Source organism: Anomaloglossus baeobatrachus, unplaced genomic scaffold, assembly GCF_048569485.1.
Source record: "Anomaloglossus baeobatrachus isolate aAnoBae1 unplaced genomic scaffold, aAnoBae1.hap1 Scaffold_263, whole genome shotgun sequence".
NCBI classification, from domain to species: domain Eukaryota; kingdom Metazoa; phylum Chordata; class Amphibia; order Anura; family Aromobatidae; genus Anomaloglossus; species Anomaloglossus baeobatrachus.
In genome coordinates, this window is record NW_027442165.1 from 97,860 (window position 1) to 114,982 (window position 17,123).

The 17,123-nt window shown below is 49.9% G+C and overlaps 2 non-coding genes across 2 annotated transcripts; both read left to right on the forward strand.

Moving 5' to 3' along the window:
• Nucleotides 1–1,865: 1,865 nt before the first annotated feature.
• On the forward strand, nt 1,866–2,057 carry LOC142264223 (U2 spliceosomal RNA). Its single transcript, XR_012730789.1, has one exon. It is a non-coding gene; the product is annotated as a U2 spliceosomal RNA (small nuclear RNA).
• A 1,302-nt stretch (nt 2,058–3,359) lies between these two features.
• LOC142264303 (U2 spliceosomal RNA) lies at nt 3,360–3,543 on the forward strand. The gene has a single exon (XR_012730840.1). It is a non-coding gene; the product is annotated as a U2 spliceosomal RNA (small nuclear RNA).
• The last annotated feature ends 13,580 nt before the right edge of the window (nt 3,544–17,123 follow it).

Below are 17,123 nucleotides of genomic sequence, written 5' to 3' on the forward strand. Positions count from 1 at the left end.
TTCCAAAAGCAGAACTCGATTCACCTGATTCATATTAGCCCGATTAGCGAATTGAAATGAATTTTTATCTTTCACACTTTTTACTTGCTTTATTCATCCAAATGGCAAACTCCTCACCACTCAACTTCACCAACTCTGCTATGTCCCGTGCAGTATCTTGTTGTCAGTCTAATCTAGATCATGTGCAATTGAATGGAATAGATCCCTTTTGGACAAAGTGGAGTCAGCTGCTGCAGTGACCACTGGTGTGTTTCGAAGCCTTATACCACAATATAAGGAACGTCAAATACTAAGAATGGGCGACCTATGAAAGAATTAGTACTTTCATTAAGTATACTAAACCGGCTAATTGGGAATAGACAAACTGTAAAAAGCCCTCTGAGAAAGCCCCTCTCTAACCTTTGTTAGTAAGCTTTTCTGTAGCCTGCCTGTTGATGTATTTTCCGTTTGAACAGTGCACAACATGAAGAGACGGAACACTGGCGGCTTGTCACAATGCCCCCCGATGACATCACAATAGCGCTGCTGCCTAGAAAGCCAGCTGCGCAGTAGAAATTGCTCTTTGGGTAGGAGGGTGGGCTAGTGGAAGGAGGGGTCAAGCCGTTTTTTTCCCGGGTGGTAGGGGGATCACAGGACAAGGGATGCGGGGGGTGAGAAGGGTTCAGAGGGCAGGGTTTGGGGGCTGGGAAGTGAAGGGAAAAGATTAGGGTTTGGGGATGATGAAAGGGCTTTCTACAGGTAAGGATGGCAAAGGGTGGCAGTGACGGAAAGTCAGGCGACCTGTCCTGTCCGTCTTTTTGTATCATGAATTGGAAAGACTGCAAGGGGCAGGGGAGGTGCTTGTGCCCAAAAGGAGGAGTTATTCAGATTCATTGCAGTGGGCGGCGGCTGCAAAACGCACCATTCTTCGTGTTTTTGCTGTGCAAAGCAGCCTTTTCAAGGGTTGGCTTGGGTGACAAAATGTCTTCTGTAGGCGTGGGTTTGTCTCCCTCTCACTCTCTCTCCCTAAGATGTGTCCGGCTGAGGCCAGGGTGCCACTCGAGGCCCAAACAAATTCTGGTTATCGCTTTTCGGCCTTTTGGATAAGATCAAGTGTAGTGTTGTTCGAAGAGGTGGTTTAAGCTCCAGGCCACCTTAGTACAATGATACAATGCACACTGGAAGGTTGCGCTTGCTAGTACTCTGGGTGGATAGTATATTCATCTAGTGGAAAACATGGCCCTACCAGGATCGAGGCTATTAGACTGAGTAAGGGTGGGGGGCTATGGTACAACGTGCCCCAGGACTGACGACCCTGGAGTGAGTCTGAGCTTGCTGGCTTGGGACCCCGGCAAGCCTTGGGCTCTGTAGCACACCGTACCTTGCTTTTTCATACTTTTTGAGCATATTACCCTATCCCGGCCTTCTGGCTAGGAAGGGAAATTTTTATAATCCCGGTCGGAGGTCTGGTCAGCTTTGGGCTGAGAAACTAACACCCGGTTGGAGGTCCGGGTCAGCTTCGGCTGAGAAACCAACACCCGGTTGGAGGTCTGGGTCAGCTTCGGCTGAGAAACCAACACCCGGTTGGAGGTCCGGTTAGCCTTGGGCTGAGAAACCAACACCGGTTGACGGTCCGGGCAGTTTCGGCTGCGAAACCAACAACTAGTAGCTCTCTACTCCACTTGGGTAAGATGCCTGGGTGGACGCTGGGAGCAACGACAAGGCTCAACCAGGCTTCGGCTTGGGGGAGCACCGAAGATCCCTGACCCTTGCTGTGGCCTTCTGGCTCGGAGGGACGGGGTTGATTTTTGGGGACCCTCTCCTCACGGTGGGGTCCACACGAATCCTAGCCTTTGCACTGTTTTTGGTGTGACTTCGGTCATGCTTTTTTTGTGGTGCTTTGGAAAGCTTCATTAAATCAAAAATCTGTTCTTATCAGTTTAATATCTGATACGTCCCCTATCTGGGGACCATATATTAAATGGATTTTTAGAACAGGGAGATGGAAAAAGAGCTTGCTCTGTCCACTCCACGCATTGACCTGGTATTGCAGTACCTCCAGGAACGGTGCACCCCTTCTTAACCCAGTTTCCAAAAGCAGAACTCGATTCACCTGATTCATATTAGCCCGATTAGCGAATTGAAATGAATTTTTATCTTTCACACTTTTTACTTGCTTTATTCATCCAAATGGCAAACTCCTCACCACTCAACTTCACCAACTCTGCTATGTCCCGTGCAGTATCTTGTTGTCAGTCTAATCTAGATCATGTGCAATTGAATGGAATAGATCCCTTTTGGACAAAGTGGAGTCAGCTGCTGCAGTGACCACTGGTGTGTTGCAACCTGCTGCAAAGCCTTATACCACAATATAAGGAACGTCAAATACTAAGAATGGGCGACCTATGAAAGAATTAGTACTTTCATTAAGTATACTAAACCGGCTAATTGGGAATAGACAAACTGTAAAAAGCCCTCTGAGAAAGCCCCTCTCTAACCTTTGTTAGTAAGCTTTTCTGTAGCCTGCCTGTTGATGTATTTTCCGTTTGAACAGTGCACAACATGAAGAGACGGAACACTGGCGGCTTGTCACAATGCCCCCCGATGACATCACAATAGCGCTGCTGCCTAGAAAGCCAGCTGCGCAGTAGAAATTGCTCTTTGGGTAGGAGGGTGGGCTAGTGGAAGGAGGGGTCAAGCCGTTTTTTTCCCGGGTGGTAGGGGGATCACAGGACAAGGGATGCGGGGGGTGAGAAGGGTTCAGAGGGCAGGGTTTGGGGGCTGGGAAGTGAAGGGAAAAGATTAGGGTTTGGGGATGATGAAAGGGCTTTCTACAGGTAAGGATGGCAAAGGGTGGCAGTGACGGAAAGTCAGGCGACCTGTCCTGTCCGTCTTTTTGTATCATGAATTGGAAAGACTGCAAGGGGCAGGGGAGGTGCTTGTGCCCAAAAGGAGGAGTTATTCAGATTCATTGCAGTGGGCGGCGGCTGCAAAACGCACCATTCTTCGTGTTTTTGCTGTGCAAAGCAGCCTTTTCAAGGGTTGGCTTGGGTGACAAAATGTCTTCTGTAGGCGTGGGTTTGTCTCCCTCTCACTCTCTCTCCCTAAGATGTGTCCGGCTGAGGCCAGGGTGCCACTCGAGGCCCAAACCAATTCTGGTTATCGCTTCTCGGCCTTTTGGCTAAGATCAAGTGTAGTCCCTTCATTGGGTTTGCCTTGGTCTTGGCTGGGAGGGGCCCGGGCTTGCACGACCGCCGGCCTCGGGGATTGTTGCGCCTTTTGGTGCTTACGTCCCTTTGTGGCTGGTGGTTCCTGGGCTCGGGAGGCGATCACCCAGGCACTGCGCTTTTGTGTGGTAGTCTGCTGGCCTTCGGGGCTACCTTGATTCTGAAAATTGCGGATGAAATCTCATCTGTTCTTATCAGTTTAATATCTGATACGTCCCCTATCTGGGGACCATATATTAAATGGATTTTTAGAACAGGGAGATGGAAAAAGAGCTTGCTCTGTCCACTCCACGCATTGACCTGGTATTGCAGTACCTCCAGGAACGGTGCACCCCTTCTTAACCCAGTTTCCAAAAGCAGAACTCGATTCACCTGATTCATATTAGCCCGATTAGCGAATTGAAATGAATTTTTATCTTTCACACTTTTTACTTGCTTTATTCATCCAAATGGCAAACTCCTCACCACTCAACTTCACCAACTCTGCTATGTCCCGTGCAGTATCTTGTTGTCAGTCTAATCTAGATCATGTGCAATTGAATGGAATAGATCCCTTTTGGACAAAGTGGAGTCAGCTGCTGCAGTGACCACTGGTGTGTTGCAACCTGCTGCAAAGCCTTATACCACAATATAAGGAACGTCAAATACTAAGAATGGGCGACCTATGAAAGAATTAGTACTTTCATTAAGTATACTAAACCGGCTAATTGGGTATAGACAAACTGTAAAAAGCCCTCTGAGAAAGCCCCTCTCTAACCTTTGTTAGTAAGCTTTTCTGTAGCCTGCCTGTTGATGTATTTTCCGTTTGAACAGTGCACAACATGAAGAGACGGAACACTGGCGGCTTGTCACAATGCCCCCCGATGACATCACAATAGCGCTGCTGCCTAGAAAGCCAGCTGCGCAGTAGAAATTGCTCTTTGGGTAGGAGGGTGGGCTAGTGGAAGGAGGGGTCAAGCCGTTTTTTTCCCGGGTGGTAGGGGGATCACAGGACAAGGGATGCGGGGGGTGAGAAGGGTTCAGAGGGCAGGGTTTGGGGGCTGGGAAGTGAAGGGAAAAGATTAGGGTTTGGGGATGATGAAAGGGCTTTCTACAGGTAAGGATGGCAAAGGGTGGCAGTGACGGAAAGTCAGGCGACCTGTCCTGTCCGTCTTTTTGTATCATGAATTGGAAAGACTGCAAGGGGCAGGGAAGGTGCTTGTGCCCAAAAGGAGGAGTTATTCAGATTCATTGCAGTGGGCGGCGGCTGCAAAACGCACCATTCTTCGTGTTTTTGCTGTGCAAAGCAGCCTTTTCAAGGGTTGGCTTGGGTGACAAAATGTCTTCTGTAGGCGTGGGTTTGTCTCCCTCTCACTCTCTCTCCCTAAGATGTGTCCGGCTGAGGCCAGGGTGCCACTCGAGGCCCAAACCAATTCTGGTTATCGCTTCTCGGCCTTTTGGCTAAGATCCAGTGAGGGAAACCTTGCTGGGTCTGGCCTGTGGGCTTTTACGTGGAAGGCGACTTCCGACGCTGTGAAGACTGCGATCGTGTGCCTTGGGCATATTTCTTGTAATGGCAGCTATAAAGAACACGGTTCGTCTGACTGTCTCGGTGGAGAAGAAGAATTCCCTACAGTTAGGACATATAGTGGAGAGCGTGATCATGGAGCTGGGCGGCATTGAGCTGGATAAAGTGTTTTGTATGCAGGAGTTCCCATCTACTGGTCAGTATGACATTTCATTTTACCATGAGGAAGACTGTCTGAATTTTTACCAAGACCTGCAGAGGCACCATAAGCATGAGTATATGAGGTACATTTCTGTTACTCCTTTATTTTCTGCAGTGGAGAGACCCCTGACTGTTCATATGTATAATCCATTTACTGAGACCACCATGGTAAAGGCCTTTTTGGCAAGATACTGCTCCTCTGTGAAAGGTGGCATTCCCCAGAGAAATGTCTTTAATGTATTCAATGGAAATATTAAATTTTGGGTACGTTTTAGACCTGACCCAGAGGGTGTTGGAGGTATCATGCACCCCCCGGCCAATTTTTCAATTGGTGGGAATAGGGGGTTTCTCCATTACCCTGGGCAACCATCCTTTTGCCGGAGTTGTTTCCGATATGGACACATTAAAGAAAATTGCCAGCAGGGACTTACCTGCAGAAACTGCAAGAAAGCAGGGCATGAGGCTGCCAACTGCCCCTCCCCCCCTGTATGTGACCTGTGTGGGGATGGGGATCATACATGTAAGTCCTGCCCGACCCTTGGGGATCAGTACGTTCTGGAGAGGAGAAATTTTGACAGGAAACAGGCTAGATTTAATGTCCGTGCAAACATTCAACCTGCAAAATTTGTTGAAAAACCTGCAGGAATTGGAATGGAGCCTGTAATGCCTGCTGCAGTGGGGGATTCCCATCCTCCGCCTGCTCCTGCTATTGCTGAGCCTGTGTCTGTTGGGGAGTGTAGTGCTCTGCAGGAGGTCACTAATGACTTGCAGGTGCTGCAGGCCTCCGCTGATTCTGCACCTGTGCTATGTGAGGTGGCTGAGACTCCAGAGGCTGCTCAGGGGAATGCTGCAATCAGCACTGACTTTCCCCAGCTGAGCAGCCCTGAGATGGACACCAGTACTGCTGACCTGTCTGCCCCTGGGGAAATCGCCATGTCATCATCCGACGAGGACGCTGCAGGTAACAGCAAGTATTCCCCTGCTGAGCTAGTGGCCTGCTTCCACAAGGTGGTCTCTAAGAGAAAAGACAAGAGACCAGTGAAGAGGCTGAAGACGGGGCCACGGGAGAAAGTTGATTTCTACTCCCAAAACCCCTTTGAGGTTCTAAGTCCAGACTCCAATGCCAGCACTACTTCTCTTTCAGGGGTCATTGAAGACCCTATATCTCCAGGCCAATGCTTCCTATCTAATGAAGATGTGGCAGGGTTAGCAGATGTTATCCACTTTGCCAGTGGGACTTGAATGGTTTCTGTTTTGATGCTTTTTTCCTTTGTTTAATTTTTCAGCATGGCTTTGCAACTGAATATTGCCTCTCAGAATGTGAGGGTGTTTCAGTCGTCATATAAGCGTGCGTGTGTGCTTGATTTCTTATCTTCAAAAAATTGTGATGTGGTGTGTGTGCAGGAATGTGGGCTGAATAGGGAACCTAAGAAGAGTGAGTGGGGTTTTGGGGAGGCGGTGTGGTCATTTTCTGCTATAAATAAGAATGATGGGGTGGGGGTTTTGATTCAAAATAAGGACATTAGGATAAAGCAAACTGTAATTGTAGAAGAGGGTAGATGTGTGTGTGTTATTTTATGTTATAGGGGGTGGGAATTTAAGCTTATTAATATCTATGCCCCTGCTGATAAAAATCAGAGACTCGCTCTTTTTGAGAAATTGCGTTTTTTTCTGCATGGTAAAATTCCTATTTTTGTTGTTGGTGATTTAAACTGCATCCTGGACAAAAGGGGCAGAGCCGGTTCATACGAGTCCAAGGTGGACGTGACCGGAAATTTATGGAATCGTTTAATTTCAGAGTTTTCGTTAAAGGACGCTGTGGATTCCAAGCCAGGACCCTTTACCTACCATGCAGATGATGGTCAGACCGAGTCCCGTTTGGACTATTTTTTCTTTTCTTCCACTGGGGTAAAATGTGTTAATTATTCGCAAGAAAGGGTTGTTTTCTCTGATCATGAGTGTCTGGTGGGGAGTTTTGAAATTGCTAATTTGTTTTATGGACGTGGTGTGTGGAAAATGAATGTCAGTCTGTTGCAGGATGAAAGGGTGAAGAAGGATTTTGTAAGGCAGTATGCATGGTGGGCTGCAAGGAAAAAAGGGTTTCCAAATTTATTGTTATGGTGGGATTGGGTGAAAGTGAGAATCAGTGTGTTTTTCAGGAAAGCTGGGTAGAGGAAAGCCAGAAAGAGGAGAAATCTGTACAAGTGGCAGAATAGGAGGATTTCCTACCTGCATAAATGCAAATCTCTGGGTCTGGATGTAAAGTATGAGCTGGAGAAAGCTAAACGTGAGATGAAAGAGTGGTTTGGGGAGGAGGGCAGGAAAATTATTCTGAGATCTAAAATTGAGGTGAGAGAGAAGAATGAGAAGTGTACCAGTTTCTTCTTTAAGAAGATGTGTGGGGGTGGGCGAGAGATGAATGTAATGTTGGATGAGAATGGTAGTGAGGTGCATGGGAAGGATGTGATCGGTGTAGTGGCTGACTATTATAAGTCCCTGTATGGAGTGAAGGACTGCGATCTGGGGGAGGATGAGGAGGTTCTGAATGTGATTGACAACTTTGTACCTGAATCTGAGTTTCCTTTTTTGCTGAGTGACATTACGGAGGATGAAGTGAAGGAGGTGATTTTTAAGTCTGCTAAAAACAAGTCTCCAGGGGGTGATGGGATCCCTTGGGAGTTCTATAGTAAGTATTGGGATATTGTTGGGAAGGATGTGGTGTCTATTATGAAGTGTTTGTTTTCTGGTTGCAGGATGACGGACAGTATGAAGCAAGGAGTGGTGGTATTGCTGTTTAAGAAAGGTGACAGGCGAGTGGTGGGTAATTGGCGTCCGATCACGCTACTAAATGTGGATTATAAAATATTTGCCAAGCTTTTAGCCAATCGCATGAGGGAGGTAATCTCACATGTTATTATGGAGGATCAGGGGTGTGCGGTTCCTAAGAGGAGGATTCATGAAAATGTGATGTTAGTGAGAGATATGATTGGGGATTGTATGGCGAGGAAGAAGGGGGTGATTGTATGTGTGCTTGATTTTGAGAAGGCATTTGATAGGGTGGCGCATGTGTATTTGTTTTGTGTGTTAAGGAAAATGGGCTTTCCGGAGCATTTGGTTAGTTTATTGTATGGGCTCTATGAAGGGGCTAGAAGTAAGATTCAGGTGAATGGCTTTTTTACTGATAGCTTTGAGATACTTTCTGGGGTTCGGCAGGGGTGCCCTCTGTCACCCATTTTGTTTATTTGTGCTATAGAGCCGTTGTTACAATCTATTAGGAAGGATAAAGTGGTTAAAGGTCTATTGGTTCCGGGTAGTGGAGGAAAACATGTTAAAGCTTTAGGCTATATGGATGACATTTGTATTCTCTGTGAGAATGTCTGTGACGTGTCGAGAGTCAAGCTTCTGGTTAATTTGTTTTGTGTGGCTTCTGCCTTTAAAATTAATTGGGCCAAAAGTAAGATGAAAGGTTTTGGTCTGCCACGTGTTTTACATGATGATCAGATGGAGTGTGTCAGTTCCAGTGTTAGGATCTTAGGTATGGATTTTGATGAAGAGCTGAAAGGTAAGGAAAGTTGGGAGGAGTTAGGGGGTAAAATAGCTAAAAAATTGGAGTTCTGGAGGTTGAGGGATTTGTCCTTTACAGGAAAGGTCTTGATTGTGAAGAGTATCATTTTGCCTATGATACTTTATATTGCTTTGGTTTTTCCTCCATCAACTGTGGCTTTGAAAAAGATAAATCGGGTGCTTTTCTTGTTTTTGTGGGGATGCGGCATGGAAAGGGCGAAACGGGAGATATTGATGAAAAAGAAAAAGCATGGTGGTTTGGATTTTCCAAACTTGGAGGTTTTTATTGGTATAAACTATGTGGCTTTTTTCTGTGAGGTTTTTTCTAAAGATACTAAAGCCTCTTGTATGTTGAAGTGTGAAGCCCCACAGGTGTTGTATCGGTGCATACCTTCAGGGACTCCACGTAGCTGGTGCTGGTCACAGGTAGGGAATCTTCGGTTTTGATCGTGACGCCACTCTCAGTATTGCGGTCAGTGGGGACCGCCACTGCAGGTTAGGGGACGCCTGGGGCTGATGGTGGGTGCAGTCGGATGTAGTAGCCTCCTGAGAGTGAGGCAAGCCCCAGGGCCCTGTGTAGGTTTGTAGTACCACAAGTCGCAGAATGACTCAAACACAGTCTAAAAGTCTTTCAATGTGTTTACTCACTGTTGGGAGGTCACGGTGAGATGCCCGGGCGACACTGTGATAACCAGGTGGAACCAGGAATTCCAGGAGGCCGTTCTGAGGGTAGCTGTCCACTCGCCTTCCTTGCACCCCTTCTGTTTTAGGAGGATCCTTTGCTTGGAGCGTGGTAGGACCCCTCCAGGGAAGCTGTTACCACCCTGCTCCCCTCTCTCTGGCTCGTCTGCCGGCAGCGTGGCCTTGGTGGGATGGCTTCTGGCCCTGTCCCCTTATGGGCCTGCTGATTGCTGCCTGGCCCGAGCGCTACGTAGTAGTGGTGGGGGCCTGGAGTATCCCCACCTGTAGATTGAGCAGCTCTGGCTAGTTTGCTGCCTGGACTGGGGATCTAGTTCCCCTTATGTGCTCGGATACCGGGATCTCCGTACTCAGCCACCCCTCTTTCTCTGGATGCTCTTCAGGCCGACCCACGGTACTCCGTTCTCCTCCGCTTCCAGCTACAGCACTCCTCAGGACCTGTCTACCCGAGAGCTTCTCTGCTCCCCTCCTTACACTTCAACCTTCTGCTCTCGACTCCCCTCCTCTCTCTCTCTGCCCTGCTTCCTAGCAACCAGCCCCTGAACACACCCCCAGCTGGGAATTGGAAGTTAACCCCTGCTGGCTACCCAAGGGTCCCCTCTGGTAATGTGGGAGGCCTGGTCACTATATGTTTGTGTGTGCACCTCATCCTGGCCTTTGGAGATTACCTGGAAGCATTGTTCCCGCACGGGTGCAATACCCTGTGGTGCCTGACCAGGTCAGGGGCGCCACATTCCCCCTTAGTTATCATCAGCACGTCCTCGGGCTGCAAAGACAAGAGAAAAGAAAAAGGTTTTTACAAACTTTTCCCACACAGGGGCAATTATTTACATTTAAACATGCCAGGTACCATTTCACCACCAACCACCCACATGTCCGAACCCCACCCAAAAACCCCCAGGAGGTAGGTCACCGGTCCTTTTGGTAACCAGGTCTGGGCCATCACATTCCCCAGACCTTTCCTCCAATCTTCCTCTCCTGAGGAGGGTGGTGTAAGGTAGGCCCCATAAACAGGCGTACCCGCTTCCGAGTGTTGGAGGGCAGGCCCCATAAACAGGCGTGCCCCCTTGTTGGTGCAGAGCCATGCCCCTCAACAGGCAGACTCTGTGGTTGGTACCAAGAAGGCAACTTTTTACACTGCAAAGTTTGTGGTTAAAGCCAGTTCATAACCAGTGGTCTAATATTTTAAGGAGGTCTCACAATAGTCCTTGTGGGCACATTTCGCTTAAACGTTTCTTAACTATAACAGGTTAAACATTACATTTCATTCCGTTACTTTGAACTAAACTGTACTTTCTCTATAGCGTAATGGGAGCTGACCAAAGTTGCTGCGGGTTGATCTACGCAGTACTATACTGTCATCTGTCTGAGGTTGTGTCCTCCCACCCGATGTATGTGTCTCAATGTGAATACTGGGTGTACTGGGTATTGATACCAATGCGTGGTTTTCTGCTTCAGCTACATTTGGCACTTCTAGGTTCTGAACAGGTTCTTCTGGGTCTCTTACTTCTCTAGATTGAGTGAATGTAATGACTGGAATAACAACGGCTCCATTGTGCTGAGGCCAACTTGCTGGAAAATCTCCAAGCGCAGTATGGATCATCCTTTCTTTTGGTCCTTGAACTGGCAAAAGGTTGGGAATTTCTTCAGGGATTCTTAGTTGTTCAGGACATTTCTTTAAGCGATCTCTAGAAACGACAGCTGTTGTTTTTCCTCCATCTTTGCTGATAAGGCATGTCTTTTCATTGCTAAGCGTTGATGGTAATACGGTGTAGGGTTCTTCTTCCCAATGATTGTCAAGTTTATGACGCCTTCTCTTTCCTTTGAGAACTATGTCTCCTGGCATCAAAGGAACAGCAGGTGCTTTTCGATTGTAGGCCTTTTCTTGTTTCTCACGCTGCTGAGTCAGACTTCGCTCCACGCACTCTTGTACTTTCTTGTATTGGGCTTGGCGGTTGGAATCCCAATCAGCACCTTGTAGATGGTCTTCAGGGGTTTCAACTCCCATTTCCAGATCTACTGGCAATCTCCCTGGTCTGGCCCTCATCAGGTATGCCGGTGTGCAGTTCGTGGAACTCACAGGGATGTTGTTATACATGTCCACTAGATCGGGCAGTTTCTCCGGCCATTGACTTCGTTCCTCCAATGGGAGCGTCTTCAGAAGATCGAGAATGATGTGGTTCATCTTCTCGCACATGCCATTGGCCTGGGGATGGTAAGCCGTAGTACGGATCTTCTGGCAGCCGTATAGGTTACAAAACTCCTTAAACACTTCAGCTTCAAAGGCGGGTCCTTGGTCAGTGAGCACTTGATCTGGATAGCCATGTGGTCGACAGAAGTGTGTCTGGAACGCTTTGGCTGCAGTTTGACCTGTCAAGTCCTTGACTGGTACTACCACCAGGAATCTGGAGTAGTGGTCAACCATAGTGAGAGCGTAGTTGTAGCCTTGTCTGCTGGGTGCCAACTTTACATGGTCCAGGGCCACGATCTCCAGAGGCCGTTTAGTTTGGATTGGCTGGAGTGGTGCTCTCTGGCGGTGCTGATCTTTTCTTCTAAGATTGCAGGGCCCGCAGTTCCGACACCACTTCTCTAGGGCAGATCTCATGCCCACCCAGTAGAATCTTACTTTGAGTAGGGCCTCCAGTTTCTTCCACCCAAAGTGGCCTGCACCATTGTGATAGGCTTCTAGCACCATCCTCGTATCCTTCTGTGGTACAATCACTTGCCACACCTTCTCATGCGTCCTCGGGTCAATGATGCTCCTGTAAAGTTTGTCTTGATAGATGAATAATCGACCCCTCTCCTTCCACAGGTACTGTGCCTCAGGTGGGGCTCCTTTGTCAAGGCTGGCGCCAGGCTGGCTGATCAGTTTCTTTACCAAGCCTACCGCTGGATCATTTTCCTGGGTCTCCTTCCAGTTGTAGTGAGGTAGTGGGTTTAGGGTCACCTCTTGGCGGTTGGCACGCGACTGCCGACACTGTTTTGCTCCATGGCGATGGAACGCTGGCAGCTCAATCTCTTCAAGATCATCTTCATCTTCACCCTCGTCCGCTAGGTGAGGCATCCTGGACAGAGCATCTGCGTTGCCGTTCTTGCGGCCAGCTCGATACTTGACAGTAAAGTCATAATTCGCCATTCGGGCTACCCAACGCTGCTCCATGGCACCCAATTTAGCAGTATCCAAGTGGGTCAGGGGGTTGTTGTCCGTGAAGACAGTGAATTTGGTGGCTGCCAGGTAGTGCTTGAACCGCTCTGTGATAGCCCATACCATGGCCAGGAACTCTAGCTTGAATGAGCTATAATTCTCTGGGTTTCTTTCAGTAGGCCTGAGCTTCCTGCTGGCGTAAGCAATCACACGCTCTTTGCCTCCCTGCACCTGTGAAAGCACTGCTCCCAGTCCCACATTACTGGCATCGGTGTACAGTACGAATGGCAGACTGTAGTCAGGGTAGGCTAGGATCTCTTCACCCGTCAAGGCCCCTTTCATTTGTCTGAAGGAGTGTTCTTCTGCTTCTCCCCAGTGAAATGGCGGGCCGGAGATCTTTCCTTTCTTCTTTGGGTGGCCTACCAGGAGCTCTTGCAAAGGCGCTGCCATTTTCGTGTAGCCCTTGATGAACCTTCTGTAGTAGCCTACCAAGCCAAGGAACTGACGTACCTCCCGGACGGTAGTAGGTGTGGGCCATTCCTGGATGACCGTGACCTTCTCTGGGTCCGGTGCTACTCCTTCTGCACTGACCACGTGACCTAGGTACTGGACCTTTGGCTTCAGTAGATGGCACTTGGATGGTTTCAGCTTCATTCCATATCGGGATAGTGCTTCAAAGACTTCAGCCAGGTGTTTCAGGTGGTCCTCGTAGGTCTTGGAGTACACGATGACATCATCCAGGTAGAGCAGGACGGTTTCAAAGTTGAGGTGCCCTAGGCAGCATTCCATAAGCCTCTGGAAGGTCCCGGGGGCATTGCAGAGTCCAAATGGCATGCTGTTGAACTCACAGAGGCCCATTGGGGTGGTGAAGGCCGTCTTCTCCCGATCTTCTTCTGCTACAGATACTTGCCAGTAGCCACTAGTAAGATCTAGGGTAGAAAAGTAGTTAGAGGCTTTCAAGGCAGCGAGGGATTCCTCTATCCTTGGCAAAGGGTAGGCATCCTTGTGTGTTATCTGATTTATCCGTCTGTAATCCACACACATCCTCATCGTGCCATCCTTCTTTCTTACCAGGACCAGGGGAGCTGCCCAGGGGCTACAACTGTCCCTTATGACGCCTGCCTCCTTCATGTCCTTCAGCATGTCCTTTGTACGCTGGTAATGGGCTGGTGGAATAGGCCTATGTCTTTCCTTAATGGGAGGATGACTGCCTGTGGGTATGTGATGTTGCACCCCTTTGATCCTACCGAAGTCTAGTGGGTTCTTACTAAAGACCTGCTCATATTCCTGCACGACCCTGTAAACCCCATGTTTCTGGTAGTCGGGTGTAGAGTCAGTCCCCACGTGTAGTTTCTGGCACCAATCCTCTAACTGCTTTTGGGAGGTCTCGTCCTCTGTTGAGTCAGCTTGTGTCAGGGAACCTACGGGTGTTATGGCGTCATCTGAACATGTAAACAGTTTGGCTATGGTAGCGTACCTTGGTAGTCTGGCTTCCTCCTCCCCACAGTTCAACACTCGCACAGGCACTCGTCCCTTGTGTACATCAACTACCCCCCTGGCTGTCAGAATCGTGGGCCAGTGGTCTGAATGAGTGGGCTCTAGTACAGCCTGGTAATCCTGTCCTCTGAGACCTACCGCTGCTCTACACCACATCATCATTTCACTCCGTGGGGGTATCACAATGGGGTTAGCATCCATCACCCGTACACTACCAATCTCACCGCCAGTCTGTTTTACCTGTTGCTTCCTCAGAATGATTCGGATCTCCTTTTGCAAGGCTCTTTGCGACCTGCCGTCAGCACCTTCAACAATCTGGTGAAGCAACAACAACACTTCCCCTAGGCAATTTTCTATGACATTAGTGCCTAAAATCATTTGCGGGTTCCTTTCTCTAACATCAGTGTCCACAACAATCAGTCCTTGTCCCTTCATTTCCTGCCTTCCCACCTTTATGGTTACCTCTTTGACCCCGATCTGGTCTATAGGTTGTCCGTTGGCAGCATAGATGGTAAGGGAGGGGTCCGGTGGTCGGAGATCGTCGTCCGACCAAAACCTACGATAAAGGACATACGGGATCGTGGTGACCTGAGAACCGGTGTCCAATAATGCCGGGGTAGGGATCCCGTCCAGGACGATTGACAGGACAGGACGTCCACCCACGTACTGATCACAGCAGCGACTTGGGCCTGATCTTCTTAATCCTGAGGACTGGCCCTCGGCCCCAGGTTTGACTCGTTTAAAGGACAGGCCCTTGCATAGTGGCCTGCCTTCTGGCAACGACGACAGATGGGTTGTCCAGCTGAGTCATAGCGATCACTGCTCCTGCCTCGAGTTGGGGGACCCCTTCTCCTCCGCATCCAAGGGACGTCCTCTGGGTTGTCGGCTAGCAGGATCTGATGAGGGACTTTGGTCTCTGAGGGCAACTGCATTGCTTTCAGGATTTGTGCAACGTCCTTAGTGAGCTGCTGCACCTGGGAGGATAGCGTACTTATGGTCTCTGCTGGCGCGTTGAGTCCTTTTGCAGTCATCAGGGCCTGCGTGGAGGATTCCGCTCCTGCAGCCGTGGAACTGGCAGGGTCGGTGTCCACAGGGGGTTGGAGTGCTTTCACTGCCCGGTCTTTCAGAATGGCAAAGTCCACGTCAGGGTGTTCTAGGGACCACAGCTTCATCTGCTTCCCATCCTCAGGAGAGCGCAGGCCCCGCAGGAATTGTTCCTTCATCATCCGGTTTCCTTCCTGGTCACTGACAGGGTCCACCAGCTTGAGAGCCCGTAGTGCAGCCTGCAGCCTGAGGGCATAGTCTCTTATACTATCTTGGGACTTCTGACGGCAGTGATAGAAGTCCGTTCTCAGCTCTCCCTCCGTGCGGTGTTCAAAAGCAGCTGCTAGTTTGGCAAAGATGGTCTCAACAGAGCTCCGGTCATCATTGGCCCAGGACTCAGCTTCCAATTCTGCTGCTCCAGTCAATTGTCCCAGCACCACAGCGGCCCTCTGTTTACCAGTCATCGCGTGCATGTCTAGCAGGGTGTTGATCTTTTTCTTAAACCCGGTCAGCGTGTCTATTTTACCGGCGTATTGAGGCAGCCATTGCGCTCCTGGGGCATACAACAAGGACACTGGCATTATGGGGGCGACTTCGGCCGGCGCAGCTGCGACCGCGGCACCGGCACCAGGCGCTGCGGCGTCCAGCGCGACAGGGGCTGGCATCGCTCGGGCTGCGTCGCCCTGTCCAGGGGCATTACCTCCTGCAGCGTCCATTTTTCTTCAGAAATCCCCGCGCTCCCTTTCCACTTCCTGGGTCAGAACGCTCTCTGAATTGTGGGGATTCTGGGTCGGCCACACCTCTTCGTGGGCGGTGCTCTTCTCCCTCGCGCGGGCTGCAGCGCGCGCTTTTGAAGATGGCAATATGGCGGCGGTTCAATTTTTGCGGTCGGACCTCTGAGGCACACGGTCACCTGTCTGAACAGGTCTAGTCCTTATCCTGTTCGTGACGCCAGATGTGAAGCCCCACAGGTGTTGTATCGGTGCATACCTTCAGGGACTCCACGTAGCTGGTGCTGGTCACAGGTAGGGAATCTTCGGTTTTGATCGTGACGCCACTCTCAGTATTGCGGTCAGTGGGGACCGCCACTGCAGGTTAGGGGACGCCTGGGGCTGATGGTGGGTGCAGTCGGATGTAGTAGCCTCCTGAGAGTGAGGCAAGCCCCAGGGCCCTGTGTAGGTTTGTAGTACCACAAGTCGCAGAATGACTCAAACACAGTCTAAAAGTCTTTCAATGTGTTTACTCACTGTTGGGAGGTCACGGTGAGATGCCCGGGCGACACTGTGATAACCAGGTGGAACCAGGAATTCCAGGAGGCCGTTCTGAGGGTAGCTGTCCACTCGCCTTCCTTGCACCCCTTCTGTTTTAGGAGGATCCTTTGCTTGGAGCGTGGTAGGACCCCTCCAGGGAAGCTGTTACCACCCTGCTCCCCTCTCTCTGGCTCGTCTGCCGGCAGCGTGGCCTTGGTGGGATGGCTTCTGGCCCTGTCCCCTTATGGGCCTGCTGATTGCTGCCTGGCCCGAGCGCTACGTAGTAGTGGTGGGGGCCTGGAGTATCCCCACCTGTAGATTGAGCAGCTCTGGCTAGTTTGCTGCCTGGACTGGGGATCTAGTTCCCCTTATGTGCTCGGATACCGGGATCTCCGTACTCAGCCACCCCTCTTTCTCTGGATGCTCTTCAGGCCGACCCACGGTACTCCGTTCTCCTCCGCTTCCAGCTACAGCACTCCTCAGGACCTGTCTACCCGAGAGCTTCTCTGCTCCCCTCCTTACACTTCAACCTTCTGCTCTCGACTCCCCTCCTCTCTCTCTCTGCCCTGCTTCCTAGCAACCAGCCCCTGAACACACCCCCAGCTGGGAATTGGAAGTTAACCCCTGCTGGCTACCCAAGGGTCCCCTCTGGTAATGTGGGAGGCCTGGTCACTATATGTTTGTGTGTGCACCTCATCCTGGCCTTTGGAGATTACCTGGAAGCATTGTTCCCGCACGGGTGCAATACCCTGTGGTGCCTGACCAGGTCAGGGGCGCCACAGAAGTATCAAGCAGGTTCTATGCTAGGAAGGCTGAAGTGGACTGTGCAGGATCTGAGGAAACCTTTTGCCTTCATTTGTCCTGAGTGGTACCTGTTTGTTGAGCTGTTTGTGAAGAAGTTCAGACTTGAGAAGTTTACTGTGAGTCAGTTCATGAAGGAGAAAAAGGAGATAAAAAGGTTGTGTGTGGACGGTTTTGCATGTGGTATCAGTGGTTTGAAATCTGCTGAG